General features: G+C 32.5%; 1 pseudogene; it reads left to right on the top strand.

Annotated features, from left to right (window-relative positions):
• The first annotated feature begins 17,134 nt into the window (after positions 1-17,134).
• LOC100015114 (cell division control protein 42 homolog) lies at positions 17,135-17,773 on the top strand (annotated as a pseudogene).
• Positions 17,774-18,356: the final 583 nt, after the last annotated feature.

The raw sequence follows: 18,356 nt of genomic DNA, 5'->3' as shown, positions 1-18,356 counted from the left end.
CCAGGCCTAAGCCTTAAGAGAGAAACCAGTCAGTTATCACTCACCACAAGATTTGTCTTAAGCAAGGATGTCTGGGGAACAGAGTCTCCCATAGGAAATTCCAGCCAGAGTCAGTCTCCCAAGGGACTTCTTCTCAAGAGATCTTCAAAGGGCCTCCTCAAAAGGACCTATCTCCAAGGATCCAAGGATCTCCAAGCCTCCTTTGCTCAAGAGATTCCTTTTCTTATATAGGAGGTTTTTTCCCATGTCACCTCCCCTAAGTTCTTCCATCTACCAATCACCGTAGATGTTTTCTAAAAGATAGCCCATCTGAATTCCAGCTAAGTCGACTAATCCCCTCAGTAAGTCTGAACCAGAGAAAACACAGCTGAGTCGACTAATCCCATCAAGAGAAAACCTGCCTGACCTTTATAGGTACCTAGCATCCCATTGTATCAATTCTAAAAACAGGCATGGCTCAAAGAACTCCTTGCCTTATTATAAGCATGGGTCCAAGTACTTTCATTGTTTAGCAAGGAGTTTTCTGCCCTAAAGCAGTCTTAAGTACAGGTGGAGTAGAGGTCCTCCCATAGCAAGGAGTTTTCTCCCCTAAAGCAGTCTTAAGTACGGGTAGAGTAGAGGTCCTCCCATTTCTGATCCTGGCGAGTTCTCACATCAAAATGGGGAATGTTTCCAGTAGGGAATTTGTTCCAATGGAGGATTCCTCAATGTGAAAATTTTTAACATTCACAAGTCTGAGAAATTTCAAGATTTACAATAGACTTAGTAATAGTAGTAGTATTCATTTTTGTTATTTTTCAGTTGTTTCCATAATGTCTCATTCCTTGTGATCCCATTTGGGATTTTCTTGGCCAGGATACTGAAGTGGCTTGCCATTTCTCCTCCAGCTGATTTTACAAATGAAGAAACTGAGGCAAATATAGTTAAGCAACTTGCCAAGGATCACACAATTAAGTATCTGAGGTCAGATTTAAACATGTGAAGATGAGTCTTCCTTACTCTAAATTAACTACTATATTCACTATAGCACCTAGGAGCCCAGTGGTATTGTTAGTTCTTCTATTTGTCCCACTAAAAATCATTTTAACTCTACACATCTTAGTACCTCATCTCAAGTGGAGAAAATGAAACACATTATTAACAAAAATACCTTCTAACTCTGCATCCTTTGATTTTATTCTCCTAGCCTAAGATTATTAGTGCTCTCTCCTGCCCCCTCTAGTTTTCTTCATTTGTAATATGACCTCCAAGGTTCCATCTATCCCTCAAATTCAATTATTCTGCTAAGTTGCAAATTCCATGAAGACAGTGGTTATGCCTAATTTATTTATGCACTTATCTTTCTCTCTTAGAACAGTGTTCTTCACATGAAGGGATACTTGCACTGAATTGAAAACATTGAATATAACAAAAATTTTATACAGTTTTCTAAATTTGTATGATTTTTAATCACATTTTCCAGTTTCCCCGGTCTGCTTTCTCCCTTCGTAATCCTTATCTTCTTCACTACTGTAAGAAGCATATGTTACTGTTCATCCTGTTTAGTTGAGTTCTTTCAGTGGCAGGTTCCTATGCAAACCAAATTAAAAAAACAAACAAACAGGAAGAACAGGTGAAATCGATTAGGGATATTCAAAGAATGGCAAGAATACTTCAAGTTTGCTGATTGTTTCATAAATTTCCTTACATTAATTATATGACTGATTTCTTTTAGTCCTATCTATCTGTATTTGCTTGTGTCCTGAAGTATAATGACCTTTCCATGCTTCCTAAATGTCATCTTATGTAAGAAAGAACTATCTCAAACCTCTTTTATAGTACGTTGAAATAACAATGAAAAAAATATCTCATTTTTATATATAGCTTTGTAAGTTATATGGCACTTAAGCAAATCCTCATCATTTTATGGAAGTGTAAAAAAACGAGGGCCAGAAATGCTGAGTTACTTGCAGAAGTAAGTCAATAGCAAATAATAGGAATACTACTGGAACCGTCCTCTGATCTGTAATAAAATGCTCTTGGTTTTTATTCTTGTTTTGTTAGAAAAACAGCTTCCTTTTACCTTTAAAACCCAAAGTCCTTTGCAGTCATTTTGAGACTCCTCATGATTCCATTTGAGTTTTCTTGGCAAAGATATTAGAGTAGTTTGACGTTTCTTTCTCTAACTTATTCTATAGTTGAACAAACTGAGGCAAACAGGGTTGGATTTGTTCAGTCACATAGCTAATAAATATCTGAGGTCAGATTTGAACTCAATAAGCAGAGTCTTCCTAATTCCAGGTCTTGCAATCTGTCCACTGTACTACCTAGTGGCTCTAAGTTATCTCATAAAGGAGATTCTTGTATAAATAAACCCATGGGGCAATGCAATAATAAATTAACTGAAGAAGACTTTTTTTGTTCTTAAATTTCTATTGATGTTTTGATATGAGTTATAATATATGGCAACTTCCTTATAATCTACAATATAGATAATCAAATTAGATGATTCCAATGTTTGTTTTCAGTTTCCAAACAAAATTCATACTTTTTCTGATGGACACTCATTCAGAGACCTTTAAAGGCCTTCCTTTTGAATAGAATTTGACTGCACTATGATCAGGCAAGGAATGCTAAGCATTTTGGGACATATGAAGTTGTTTTAGCTAGTTGAGCATATGACAAAAATAATTGAAAAATTTAAATAAATATATACAACTAAAAATAGCAATTTAAAGAGAAATCTAGCTTACTATTTAATTCATTAATAAATGATTGTATCATGTTAGACCAAGAGATACATATGAAGGAAATGTATGAAAGCAGAAGGAGGTAGGAAATTATAATGTAAAGACTATTAGATTGAGAATCAGAATTGACAAATAACTCTCTACAGGATGTAGGATTAAATTTCAACTTTGTTACTCTGTGATCTTGAACAAATACATCATTTAATCTTTCTGGGCATTTTCTGAGTTCCTTTATCTATGAGATGATCTCTAAGGTTCCATCCCATTCTAAGTGATCTCAAGATTGACATAGGTGGACAGATTAGTTTCATTGATGAAATCACAGATATGTCATAGTATCAAATACTCTAGATTGAATTAGATTATATGTGGTTCTTTTTATTGAGTTCAAGTTACCAAAAATCACCAGTCATGTACAGCATATCAAATTGGTTCTATACAGTAATGTAAAAGTCAATCTCCTTGCACTAACCATATGTAACAAAATAAATCTTAGTTAACTGTAATTCAACATTCAGACCCATAAACTTTAAAGAAGTACCTACTAAGAGCAAGGCACTGTGCAAGATCCTTGCTATACAAGGAAAAAAATGGCTCAAAAAGATCTATATTTAAAAGAGGACTGACCCTATTAAGGCCATCTAGTCCAAACTCCATCTTTTTTAAACAGTAGCAAATTGAGTACAAGACAGCCCAATTTACCTTAAGAATTGTAGGCTTAAAAGTGATAGTTAGGTCATTATGCCATGATATGAATGTAGATTCTAAATTCAGTGCCCTTTTCAGTCTATCACATTACTCCTCTACTGAAGGACCTTAAAATCCAACCAGAGGTTAAGAAGGCTATAATACTGAGTGTCCAGAAAATCATGAGGACTAAAATTTAGTTTATAAGCCTTTAGTCTTAGAGTCTAAGACTTTGAGGATTTCTATCACTGTTAAGCACAATGCATGAAAGAGAATCATGAAAGCAACAGAAAAAAATCAAAGAAAAATACTCCAGGAATATTTGAGGAGGGAGCTACATCCCTGATTACTTGGGAGCTTTCATTTTCTTAACTTTAAGCAGAGAAATTTGGACTAAATCTCTAAACTTTTTTTCTATTTCTCATACTTCACAATTCTATAAAGATATTTTCAGTTGTTTCTTAGTTAGCTTTTCTACAATATGAAGAATGAATTAAGAGTATACATAACTAACATCATGTCTTTTTATTTTTTTTTTGAGTAACACATTCTCTGTCCTACCGAATTAGTTAAGCAGCACAGCAGGAGTGCAGGGCATGGAGTCAAGAAGTCATGAATTCAAATCCTGTCTCTGACTGTTATTAGTGACTTTGGAAAAGTAATATAACATAGATTTACCTCAGTTTCCAAATACAAAATAAGGATAATAATAGTACCTGCCTCACTCAGTTGCTGTTAGGATCAAAAAGGACAAAATCTGTAAGTTGCTTATCACAGTGTCTTATACATTGTAAATGCTAGCTATTATTTTTATTACTAATAATCACACTCTCTTTCCTTTTGATCATTATCTGAAAATTAAAAAAAAAAACAATAACTTTAACAATAGTTTTAAAGTTCCACTTGGAGAAAATATTCCATGAATACATAACCTGAAAGTCAAAGAAAGGAAAGCCAGTATTCACAGAATTTCTTTTAACTCAGTCTAAAACTGATTAGACTTTTTAACTGATTTTCTTTTATTCCTAACCTGGTTTCTTTTAGGTGCTGGCCATGTGGGCCAAGACTTCTTTTCATGGTTCATCTCATTCACCTGAATCTCCCCAGTCTAATGAATATTTATCACATTTTTATAGACCTCTTGAGAAGGAGAGTCTCACTTTCCTAAGTAAGTCATTCCAATGTATCTGACCTTCACTATCCTCATTCTTCTAAATGCAGTCCAGAATCTTTCTTTCTATAGCTTAATCTAATTTTCTCTTGATTTATCTTTTAGAGGACTAGAAAGTTGACTATTGTCCCCCAAATAATGCTTTCTATTCTTGAAGACATCTAATAAGTTTAGGTTTCTTTTGTCTAGTCTAAAAAATGTTTTTCCTTTAATTTATTCTCTAAATTTCCCTCTCCCTCACCTCTGTTTCTAGACTTTGGGAATCCTTTTAGGATAAGAATTGTACTTTGCTCCATTATAGATACCTATAAAGGCATTTCTCAAGTAACTCCCTTTTAGTAGGTGCCCAATAAACATTTGTTAAGTGGAATTAGAGCCTGCCCCCCCCCAATCTAATCATCTTTATGGCTATATCTTCCATTACTTCCTTCCTCTAACTTTGGTTGAACAGAAGCCCAAGGTAAAAAAAAAATTCAGACAAAATATAACTTCCATGATTAATAACGATCTTGAAGTTGTTATATTAATAAACCAAAGGAAAGACAGGTAAACATGGTTTTTAGATGACTGCACTTATGTATTAGAGTCTATTCCCTGAGGTGTACTTGTGGCTGGTCTCCTAAAATGGGAAAGAGATGTTGGAAAATAAGAAGAAAAACAATTATGAAATACATGTACATTAGAGTAGGACACCCTGTTTATAGAAGAACAAAATGAACAAACTGGAAGTGCTCAAATATGCCACAGGGCAATTGGGAGTGAGGCAGGAATAGGAAAAGGAGGGGATTCCATTAATACACTCATGTTGGCTGAAGGAAAAGTACTAGCCACTTACATTGCCAAACAAAACAAGAATCTTATGTCCAGAAACAACTTTGGGAACATCCTTCCTCTGACTGCATCCATGACCTTGAGCAATTTACACAAAGAAGAGGGATATTTTTCTCTCCATCACCCCCTGGAGACCATTCCATGAAAGAGCTAGTGCTGCCTCCTCAGGAAGCTAGTTTTCAGTTACTTACAAAGGAACAAACAGGCAAGGAAAATGAATTTGAAAGGGAAGAAAATAGACCTTTACAAGACTTAGGGATTAAAAATGTCCACATTTTTTAGGAAAAAAAAAAACCAAAACAACACCTTAGAGCTACATTCCTTACCCACCCACCCTGCCTCCTTATATCATGCTTTTGTTCATATGACTATGCAATCACCTTAAAATCATAAAGAAAAATTTAATAAAAACAAAGTCTTTGAAAAAGAATACATTTAGATAACATGGAAAAGAGATAATGACCATAAACTTAAAAATAAATAATCATTTTTAGTTTGGAGATACTACTCATTGAAATTTGGCCTTTGTGAGAATTTGACCAGCAAGGATCATAGTAGGGCAGGAAAACTGATTACGATTCTAGACAACTGTTATATTATTCTGAAACCTGCTTTACAGAACAGAAAGCAAATTCTATTAAAGACTTACTAAAAGTTTAAAATAGACTCCTTTATTTTATTTTACTCTCTTTTACAGAGAGGCAACATGACTTAATAGATAGAGTCAGAAGCCTTAGAGTCAGAAGTCCTGGAATCAGTCCCTGATTCTGATATGATAGAGACTATTTGACCAAGGCTGTCACTTAACCTTGGTGCACTAGGATGCCCATCTCTTATGTTAAGTTAGTCTGATATTCATCAGACTAATTGTTAGGTGTCCTTATCACAAGAGTTCCTCACTCTCAGAAAATCATAGTTGTACTTGAAATAATTTCTAAATATATTTCTTTAACCCTTTCTCTTTACTCTGAAATATGATGTTTTAAGAAGTATATAGGTAAATATAAATATGTATATTAGTAAGGGAACATGGAGGATATGAATAAGATTTCATTTGAACTTATATCCATATCCCTATTTTCAAATCCTTAGTCTAGATGGGATCTATTAGTAGACCTGAAGTTAAGAAATTCTGTGACCAGCTTCTGCTGACAAAATATTCCATTAGTAATATAGTAATAATTCAATTCAGTTTCCAAAGTGAACTATTTCCATTCCCCCTATCAGATCAAACTTGCCTACATGGTGGAATATATAAGTTCAGATTTCTAACTACATGGGGTTGTGATAAATACTTGCATGAGTTTACTGAGGAAGATTATGAAATCTCATTTACCAAAGATCTTCTATTTGCTTTCTTGGAATAGATAGGCAGAAACCTTGCTTGGGGCACAAGGATTCATTGGATGAACTTTTGAAGTCCCATTTCACTGTATAAGTCAGCAATGTATGAGAGAGATAACAGGAGAGACTAAACATGAATATTTATGAATAAAATTTAGAAATATATATTCACAGAATTTTAGAGTTGGAAGAGACCTGCATTACCCTCTAATCTGACCTACACCATACAAAGAATCTCACTAAAAGATATCCAACAAGTGCTCATTCAAAATCTGTCGGAAGACCTCCAGACAAGATGAATATCACTATCAACTGATACTGCCCATTACTTTGAGTTAAGTTGCATTTTTTCTGGTTACAAACTTCAGTTTACCTCATTATATGTTCCTCTCATTATTCCTGGTTCTGCCTTCTGCCACCAAACAGAACAAGTTTATTTGTATTACCATATGATGGTCCTTCAGATACTGCAAAACATTTATCTTGTCTTCTCTGCATCTTCTCTTCTCTTCTCCAAGCTAAGGATGTCATGGGTCATAGACTCAAGATCTTTCACCATCATGACTGCTGCCATCCTCTGGATAAAATCAATGGCTGATCAATGGCCTTCCTGTAATGTAATGCCCTGAATTGAATACAATAATCTATGTATGATTTGACCAGGACACAATCAGGGATTTCACAATAGCATACAATTATGGAAAATAATTAGTGTAATTAGAAAAATATTGGCTACAAGATTTAGGTGGCATGAGAAAGAAAAGAAATGCTAATATATATATATATATATATATATATATATATATATATATATATACATATGCATTTCTACCTTTAGCACATGTGTATAACACTTCTTTGGCCATTACTTCTTCTTGAATATGAGGTGTAATATACTAAAACAGTACAGTGATTCAAATTGAGAAAGTTTTACATGTACCACACAATTCAATAAGAAAAGTTTTACTTAAAAATAAGAAATTAAAATAATACAATTTCAAAAGTTAAAGAGTATATAAGTGAGTTTTTTCATATATTTTATATATTTATATAACTTTTACTTCTTTGTTCCAAACTCTTAATGCTTTCTCTAATCATGGACCATTCAATTTGAAAATGGCCCAATATATCTTCCTCCTTTTACAAAGGATAAAATGGATTTTCAGCAAAATAAAATGATTTGCTTTAAGGTTAGTTGGTTAAGTTGTAACTAGAACTTGGGGTAAGGTCTTTTGTTATGAATTCTATTGTATAATTATTGACCCCACAATTTGGGAAGAAAGAAAAGAATGAAAGGAAAGTCAGATCTATCATATCCAATTCATATATTTCTGTAACTAGTACAATCTCTGTAGCATTTTGTTAAATAAATATTATATTGAAAATTAAATTCTTACCTGGCTGTTTTTCCCTATGTTATTTTTATCAATCAATTAAATGAAGTTAAATTATATGCTTGCCTATTTGTCACTGGAAAATGTTGAGAGAGATGACTAATTTCGTGGTAGTATCTGGAGCTGCATTTTCAAGAGGATACATACAAACTGGAGTACATTCTATGATTATAAAAAATGGAGTAATGAAATAGCATATTTAAAGATATAAGTAACATTATAGTTCATCTAATACAAACACTGCTTTTTCAAAAGAAGAAATGAGTCCCAGGAAACAAAGTAACTTGTAATAATAACAGTTAAAAATGTTCCTTTCCAGTTTTTTTCAGTCTTTATGTCTTCTACATTCAGAGGAAAGTTGTGTTATTTCAAGGTCACATAGGTAATAGGTGACAGAGCTGGGATATGAATCCAGATCCTCTCACTTTTGGTCTAATACTCCTTCTACTGCACCGTGACTCCTTTCTAAGCTATGAATTTCTGATATCATTAGAATTCCATCATGAATACACTCGATCACATCAATACACTTCTTTTAATTGAATTAATAAGAAATTCAGAAATCAGTGGGGATAGGAAGGGCACACTTCAAATTTCTAGCAAATCATTCTGCCTGAACATCTTAAATGTGGATTCTCTGAAAACATAGTCCAGATACTATTGTATAGTAGAATTCTGTAACTGTGGAAGTAAAAGAGTTTTAGTAAAACTGGAGGTTAATGTGAAGCATTTCATGTGAAAATGCTGCAATAATACAAGAGAGAGGGAAGAAAAGGGAGTGAGACAGACAGAGCAGAGAAAGAGACAGATGGAGATGAGAGAGTCAGAGAAAGAGAGAAGAGAGAGAGAGAGAGAGAGAGAAAGAGAGAGGGGGGGGAGAAGAAATTTAATTTGAGATTTTTTAAACAACTGATCCATTATTCCTATCACAGATAAAGGTCGAGTCAAGTTTGTGAAGCAGTAAATGAAAAGTTAACAGTTCAGCTCATCACTTGAAGCAAATCTGTAGTTTCATGGCATCCGTTTCTCTTCCTGTTCTCCCCTGCCCTGCTCTTCTCTTTTTTGATTAGCTCATTCACTTAACTGGTGAAGCAAGCATTTGTCCTTCAAGTCCAATAAGTTCTATCTCTCATTAATCATTGGTTTGTTTGGTTGGATTTTCAAAGTCCATCTCAGGCAAGGTAAGAACGAGAAAGAATATATTGGAATACATCTCAGTCCATAAACAAGGTTGAAAACCAGGTCGCCATAGAATCAAGTGATACGATACAAAGCTAGCACAGATCATTGATAACTATTACTTAACAGATTTGTCCTCTACCCACAAAACCAATGAAATCTACCAGACAATAATAATAACAACACATAACCAGAAAAAAACAAACCAAACTCTCAAAATATTGTTAGTTTTGATTCTTACTTATTCTTTTATCAGAGATTAATAAGTAGCAAATTCAATCACAAAATCTCAGAGTTGGAAAGATTGAGTTTAACTCTATACATATATTTCTTTATATAACATTCCTTTAGCTTTTTCTTGAAGACCCCCTAATGAAGACAAATTCAATAGATTCTAAGACATTCCATTGAACTTTTGAGCAAATTCTGCTCTGAGGCATTTTAGTCTAGTAGAATATAAAACTTGGAATGAGGAAAACTTGGGTTTTTTTACTTCCTCATATGTACTAGCTGTGTGGCTCTGGGTATGCTATTGATCCACTCAGAGCTGAAGTTTCTTCATCTGTAAGATAGGGAGTTTGGACTCAATAACCTATAAGTTTCCTTCTAGCTCTAAATCTATGATGCAGAGATATTAATAGGAAATATTTCCTTGTATTCAGTCTAAATAAGCACTTCTGCATCTTCTACCCATTACTTTAATTTTTGTTCTCTGGGTCAAATAGAACTAAGATATTTCACATGACTTCTGCTTTGAAGAATATATGATCTCACTGATGTAAATCAAAGTGCACATCACAATCTATCTCTGTCATTTCACTTTATGTAATTCTTCTCCATGTCCTTTTATAAATCTTTCATAGTTTATCCTGTGTGCTAAAGATCTTCCTCTAGATCTCTTGATATTATATAGATATGAAAGAAGCATATAGGTAGGTCACCTCCCACTCCACACCATTTTCATGAATGCAGCAACTTGGCCTTTAAGATATTTAAAAGACAGCAATTATATTTCACATAAATCTTCTTTTTTGATAAGCTAGACAATTGGGGGCACTTCATTTATGTACATATCTTCATCTAAAAATTCCTTAACATCTTAGCCATCACTGTTCGTATCCTCTCCAGTGTGTCAATATGGCAATCTTAAACTTTATAAAATGTAGCATCTGGAACTGAACACAATGTCAATATTTTAGATGTGATTTGACTAATGGCAAATATATTGGAGATATTACCTTCTATGTTCTCTGAACCAATATTTCAATAATTTAGTAGAACCCATTTTTATCAATGGGAGAGTGTTTTCATCAGATGTAGACTGCAACTCATTCATACCTTCCAATTTACATAGAATGTTGCCTATTTGTTTTTCAATTGTTTCAGTTGTATCTCATTCTTTTTTTTAATGTGATTTGGAATTTTCTTAGAAAAGAGAGTGGAGCAGTTTGCCATTTCCTTATTCTGTTCTTTTTGCAGATGAGGAAACTGAGACATACAGGAGTAAGTAACATGATCACTGTCACACCTCTGATAACTGTCTGAGGCCAGACTTGAACTCAAGAAGTTGAGTCTTCCTTATTCCAGGCCTATCTAACCACCATCCCACCTATCTGCTACAATTTATGTTCTACCATAAAGTGTTCATAGGAATGATTTATCCTACATGTCCACTTAATGTGCTAAAAATCTTTGTTGAGGTCTCTGGTATTACAAGGTCACCTATAAAACAAATAATCTTTGAACATGTTAGTTTTCAATCTTACTTTATGAATGGTTCACTTCCTCTGCCTTTGAATACATCTTTTTAATGTAATCTTTTATTGTTTTTTTTTCCATGCTCAATACCAGTAATATGCTGTCCCCTATTTATATGAACCATACATCTTTCATCATTCTTATACTGACCTGCCATTTTGATTTCTTAGAGAGTTGATACATTATGATTTGTAGTCTTATAATAGGCAGCTAGGTGGTAGAGTGGATATAACACTGGACCTTAAATCAGGAAGAATGACCCACATTCAAATTTGTCTTCAGCCATTTACTAGCTTTGTGACTCTGAGAAAGTCACTTAACTTCTGACTGACTTATTTTTAAAATAAGTATTATACTAGTTTCTGTTTTCTAAAGTGTGAGGATAAAATGAGATTTTTGGGAGCAAACATTAATGTGCTAGATATTATTATTAAAAATATTAACATGAATGAGATTTAATATCTGGGTATGTATATACCAACCTTAAATGATTATATAAAATAGAAATAATTTTTCTTTTCTTTATTATAACTGTCATTATTAATATCACCAGAAAATCATAATTGTTAAAATAAGATTTTTTGTGTGGTTTTGGTTCTGGTTATTGTTTTAAAAAAGAGATTGGGCCATTGAAAGCACTGTGCATTTCTTTAAATGAAATATAGTCCAGGCTGCTGCCTCTATTCAATTCTGGATTCACTTCATTCTCAATATACAAGTTATCTGTACTGATGGAACAGCTTTATGAAAATTAGCATTTTTCATCAAGTTGATTTTTCTTGTTCCTATAGTTGGGCTGTCTTTTGAAGGATTATGGGTTTTATCTAGGAGGTACTTCTAGCTACTGGAACTCATCCAGATATCTTCATTATATATAATATATGTAGGATAAACCTTTCTAGAAGAAAGTATTTTCTCAAATGAATATGCTACATTTTAATAAAAATATAATATGAAAAATAGAATATTGAATCCTCTTTAATGAATTATGTGACTATAAAGATATAAATGTTTTAGATTAAATAAATATTGATATCTCCTTATTCACCTTTTAATTAGTTATAATTTTGATTTTTCCAATCATTCACCAATTTTTCCTTTTTATGCTATGTTGAAAATTGATGCATCAAAGTCTTCAAAATTGGGTTGCCTCAAATATGGGCTTGTTCTGATAATTTTTGTTCTGGTTCAGTTTCCTCTATTTTTCCTTTCTTCAATAGTATTTAATTCTTCAACTATCATGAATGTGGCTATAATATTAGGGTAAAAGCATAGTGATTCCACTATGTTCATTAGATAAAACACTTCATTATAGAAATTTAGAAATTTCCATGTTCCCTCTGTTGTCCTACCAATTCCATCCTTAAACATTGTTCTTGGGATCATCTGTCTCAGTTATGCTGTATACATTTTTTTTTCATTAAACCATTTCCCCCTTCATTGCCTGATTTCTATTTTAAGAAATAATTCTGTTTAAAAAACTAAACCTCTATGGTGAAAATTTTAAATTAATTTTTATACTATATTAATATCACCCTCATATATCTTTCTGCTTGGCAAGAATATCAAATGTTATCTGACTAAAGTTACATTTTATTCCATTATCTTATTTACTCTGTTGATTCCTTTAAAATAGTTATGTTTCCAAAGAAAAAGGTGATAATCTCTCTGTATAGAAACTTTTGCTGATTATACCACAGGATTCCTTGAAATGTGTATCTTCTTTTTATATTATGCATATTCTCTATCTCTTGCTTGATCTTAAATTCCTTCATTTCCCACAGATCTGACAAGTATACTATTCTATATTCACCTAATTTATTTATGATTTTACTCTTTATATTTAAGTCATTTACCCATTTTGAATTTATCTTGGTATATGGTTTAAGATGTTGATCTAAACCTATTTTTTCTCATGCTGTTTTCCAAATTTCCCAGCAATTTTTTTTTGTCTGAGTTCTTGTACCAAAAGCTGGGGTCTTTGGGTTTATCAATCACTAACTTACTGAGATCATTTACCCCTAGTCTATTCCATTGATCCACCCTTCTGTCTCTTAATCAGTACCATATTGTTTTTATCACCACTGCTTTATAATACAGTTTAAGATCTGGTACTTCTAGGCCAATAAATGACTGATTATATCAAATTAAAAAGGTTTTGTACAAATAAAACCAATGCAACCAAGATTTGAAGGAAAACAACAACTGGGAGAACATTTTTATAACAAAATTCTCTGACAACGGTTTAATTAATTTCCAAAATATATAGGGAACTAAGTCAAATATAAAAAAAAAAAACTCAAGCCATTCCCCAATCAACAAATGGTCAAAGGACATGAATAAGCAGTTATCACATGATGAAATCAAAACTATTAATAAGCACATGAAAAAATGTTTTAAATCCCTCCTGATTTGATAAGTACAAATTAAAACTCTGAAGTATCACCTTACACCTAGCAGACTGGCCAAAATGGCAGCAAAGGAAAGCATTAAATAGTGGTATGGATATGTCAAAATTGGGACACTAATACACTGTTGATGAAGTTATGAATTGGTCCAACCATTATGGACAGCAATTTGGAACTATGCACAAAGGACTTTAAATGACTGCCTGCCCATTGATCCAGCCATACCACTTCTGGGTTTGTATTCCAAAGAGATAGTAAGGAAAAAAGAATTGCACAAAAATATTTATAGCTGCATTCTTTGTGGTAGCGAAAAAATTGGAAAATGAGGGAGTCTCCATCGATTGGGGAATGGCTCAATAAATTGTGGTATATGTTGGTGATGGTATATTATTGTTTTGAAAGGAATAATGAACTGGAGGAATTCCATTTGAACTGGAGTGACCTTCAGCAATTGATACAGAGCAAAAGGAGCAGAATCAGAAGAACGTGGTTGAGACTGATACTGTGGCACAATCTAAAGTAACCAACTTTTCTACTAGCAGCAATACAGTGACCCAGAACAATCCAGAGGAACTTATGAGAAAGAATGCTATCCACATCCAGAGAAAGAACTGTGGAAACAGAAATGCACTAGAAAAATATATGATTGAACAATGTAGTTCATTAGGGATATGATTAGGATTTTGATGTTAAAGAAATGCTCTACTGCAAATATGAATAACATGGAAATAGGTTTTGAAATATGATATATATATATAATCCAGTGGAACTGTTTGTTGGCTTTGGGATGTGGGAGGAAAGAGTGAGGTGGGGGGAGTCACGAATCATGTAACCATGAAAAAATATTCTAAATAAAAAAAGGAAAAAAATAAAAGTATACCTCCTTTAATATTCCCATTTATCAAATCAACATTAATAGTTCAAAGCTATTTTCACATAATTTGCCTAGCTTTGTATTCCTTTCATTCAGCTTTCTCCTGGATTTATCTAGGTCTTTGAGGGGGAAAAAACCCTAATTTATATTATCTTATTATTTCTGTAACTATCAATATTTTGTTTTTACAGCTTGCCTACCTTTATTTTTTCTTAAGAAACTAGACATTATTCAATCTATTACACAAATGCTTTAAATGTTATTTTTAAATTTTCTGTCCTTTAAAATAACATAGTATTTCTGCCTCCTCACATGATTTATCTTTATTATCATCTTGTCTGCAAATATCATTGCAACTACTCCTACTTTGGTTTTCTGAAGCATGAGATAATTTTCCATGACCTCATTTTTATTCTTTATATGTCCATCTTTTAAAGTATATTTGTATGATGAAATATATTATTATATTGTTTAGAATTTTTTAAAAAGCTATTCTTTCTTTTTTCTTTGTATAGGTAAATCAATCCACTCAAATTTAAGCTCATTTTTGTAAAGTTTTTGTTTTCTTCCACTCGCCTATTTCTTATGTTCCCAGGCTATCCTCTCTAAAGTTCCTAAATAATTTCTACAGTCTTCTTTGCTTACACAAAAGTTTTTGCACTGCTGACTTCTGTCCTATTGCCCTGCACAATTACTATTTCCTAAAGTTAACTCTTGTTTCTCTTTCTATCTTGCTCTCTGTCTTTCTGTGTCACTCTGATTCTGTCTCTCTTTTCCTCTTTCCTTTTCTATCTTTCTATACTCAAGGTTTTTTTTACCTTTCCTTTCTTTTTTTTTCCATTTTGTCTAAGAATCTTAAAAAAATCCTTATTTGTTATCTAAATAATCAAAAATATCTCTCTTTATACATACTATTGCTTTCATAAACTCTTTCATTTCTATGATATCATGAGTCCAATCTATAAAGGGACTTTTAATAATCTTTACTTATGCTGCCTCTGATCTTCATTTTTTGACAAATTTTAGTGGACATAGACTTTGTTTTTATTTCTAACAAATCTATCTGTTATATGATTAAATATCTCCTTTCCATTGCCTTCCTTACCTCCATGTCTTTTTTCTGCTATGTTTTTTTTGATAACATAATTTTCTGAGGATATTGAATGAAATATTATTTAATTTAATTTAATTAGTTAATGAAAGGTGGGTTGATTTAGAGAGCATAATAATCTATACCTGTGCAGGAAGGATATTCACTTTATTTTTTTTTCATTTTCACATAACATGTGCCCCTTTTGAAGTCATAGTATTAAATCTTAGTCACATATTTTCATATTTATTCTTTATTTTACAGGGAATCAGCTGGGCCTAATTGTTTCTTTATCCATTTGTGAGGTAGTATTGAAAAGCATGATATAGCATATAGAATATTTGTACTTGAAGTGTTCTATCTATAAGCAACAGAAGTTATAAAAGAATTCATACTGTCTTCTGATTAAAAAAACTCTAATGGTTTCATATTACCTCTAATATCAAATAAAATTTCTAGATGCTTGACTCCAGGCAAATCACTTAAACTTTGTTTGCATTAATCCACTAGAGAGGAAAATGATGAAAACCATTCTATTAACTTTGGCAAGAAAACCCCATAATAGAATAATGAAGGTTTGAACATGACTGAATAACTGAACAACAGCCACAATAAAGTAACATCTACCAGCTATTTCAATATTTCAACTTGTAGTTTATATGGGCCTAGCAACTTGAACTCTTGAAGAGTACCTAGTTTTTAATTAAACTGAAATCTCACTTATTTGGGATTTAACTCATTATGAACATTTTTCTCAGTCATTTATCATCTAAAATTCATTCTTCTTGATTGAGGAAACAAACAAAAGAATTGATTAGTAGTTTGCCTTTCGTGGAATATCCATTATTATCACATTGACCTTGTGGAGTGGGACTGTTTTATATCCCTCCCATTTTAATGAAATATTTTAATTGATTTTTAAATTATTGTTAATTACAAATATAAAAATAATAATAATTACTAAGATTAAAACCTATGTCCTTTGTATCAAGTAAAACAATTTATCTCACTGTGTCCAAAAATATGCCTCATGAACCATTTTTTGCATAAAATCCTTTTTATTGTCTCAACATTCACTTCCAGCTTTCAATTATCTTTAGTATTAATTCTTATATGTGTTTCATCTTTGTATTATTCTACTATTGCCTATCCTTACTTCTATCTCCACTTCTTGGTTGAGATGTTCTTCTTGTACCTACATTAATGCTTTCACATAGCTTTTTCCATTCCTCATAATTGTAATTATTTGCATCTACATTTCTAGAATTGCTTTCCTAAGTTTTCTCACTCTTTTTACACTGATTCACCTATAGAATTTGAGGATATAAAATCACTCTTATCCCTGCAAAGTCTATTATCTCAGATTAAATAAAGCACATCACACTACATTTGGACTCCCCACTCTCAATCATATTTTTAAGATGGTGGAAGTCACTTATTGTCCAATATTCCTATAATTTATCCTTCAGTAACTTCCTGTTGATTACTATTAGATCCAGAATATCAGTTCTCCTAATTACATTTTGTTAAAATGTGTGTTTTTAACACATTTTTAAATGTGTTATTTTTATATTCACAAATATATATTTTAAACTTTAAATTATATTTATTATATTTATATTTTTAAAAAGAAATAATTTTTAAAAGATTAAATTCATGCTGCCAATGCCCTAGCAGAGAAGCTGAGATTACATTGGATTTGAAATATTGAAAGTGGATACAAAAAGACTTCAGCAATGCAGACTATTAACTGTGTTGTTGTGGGTGATGGTGCTGAAGGTAATTTTCATATACCACCAACAAATTTCCATCTGAATATGTACCCACGGTGTTTGACAACTGCAGTCACAGTTATGATTGGTGGAGAGCCATACACTCTTGGAGTCTGATACTGCAGGATAGTAAGATTATAACAGATTATGACCTCTCTCAATTATCCACAGACAGATGTGTTTCTTGTCTGATTTTCAGTGGTATCCCCATCCTCATTTGAAAATATAAAAGAAAAGTGGGTACCAGAGAATACTCACCACTGTCCAAAGACCCCTTTCTTGCTGTTGGGACCCAAATTGATCTCAGAGATGACCCTTCTACTATTAAGAAACTTGCCAAGAACAAACAGAAGCCCATCACTCCAGAAACTGCTGAAAAGCTGGCTAGACATCTGAAGGCTGTCAAATATGTGGAGTGGTCTACACTTACACAGAAAGGCCTAAAGTATGCATTTGATGAGGCAATACTGGCTGCCCTGGAGCCTCCTGAACCGAAGAAGAACCGCAGATGTGAACTGCTATGAACATCCCCCTGCAAAGCTGGTGGCAGTATCATACTAAAAGCAATGTTTGAATCAAACTAAAGAGAAATTAAATTTCATTTTTTGTAATTAAAAAATAACTCTGGGCAAGTCACTCAATCCCAATTGCCTACATTTTTTTTTACTTTTATTTTTGGGAATCCAAAGTTTTAATAATAAATTGTGCCAGTAGAAGCTTTCAAAGGCAATGGTATATCAATAAATAACAGTTAAATTAAGTTCCTGAGAAAGAAGCTACCACATGAAAGTATGTCAGATGGCTGTAAATAACAACAAAAAAAATGGCATCACTATGAAAACCCCCCAGTAATACTGAATCTTATGTCACAATACAAGCACAACAGACCCAGAACATGCCATTCATACAACTGTAAACACATACACAAGAATATTTTTTTAGTTTAGACAATGCTAAATTTATAAATGTTATTGCTTAGATAACAATGGCTACAATATGCTAAAAATTAAGGTATAATATTTAGAATAATATAATGAAAAATGCAAAGTGCCAGATTTTTTCAGAAAGCAAAAAAAAATGAGCACTTTACTGAAATATAAATCACTTTATATAGGACTT

Source organism: Monodelphis domestica, chromosome 1 (assembly GCF_027887165.1).
Source record: "Monodelphis domestica isolate mMonDom1 chromosome 1, mMonDom1.pri, whole genome shotgun sequence".
Taxonomy (NCBI): Eukaryota; Metazoa; Chordata; class Mammalia; order Didelphimorphia; family Didelphidae; genus Monodelphis; species Monodelphis domestica.
The sequence above is the reverse complement of the archived record's forward strand: the minus strand, read 5'-3'. Positions and strand labels throughout refer to the sequence as shown.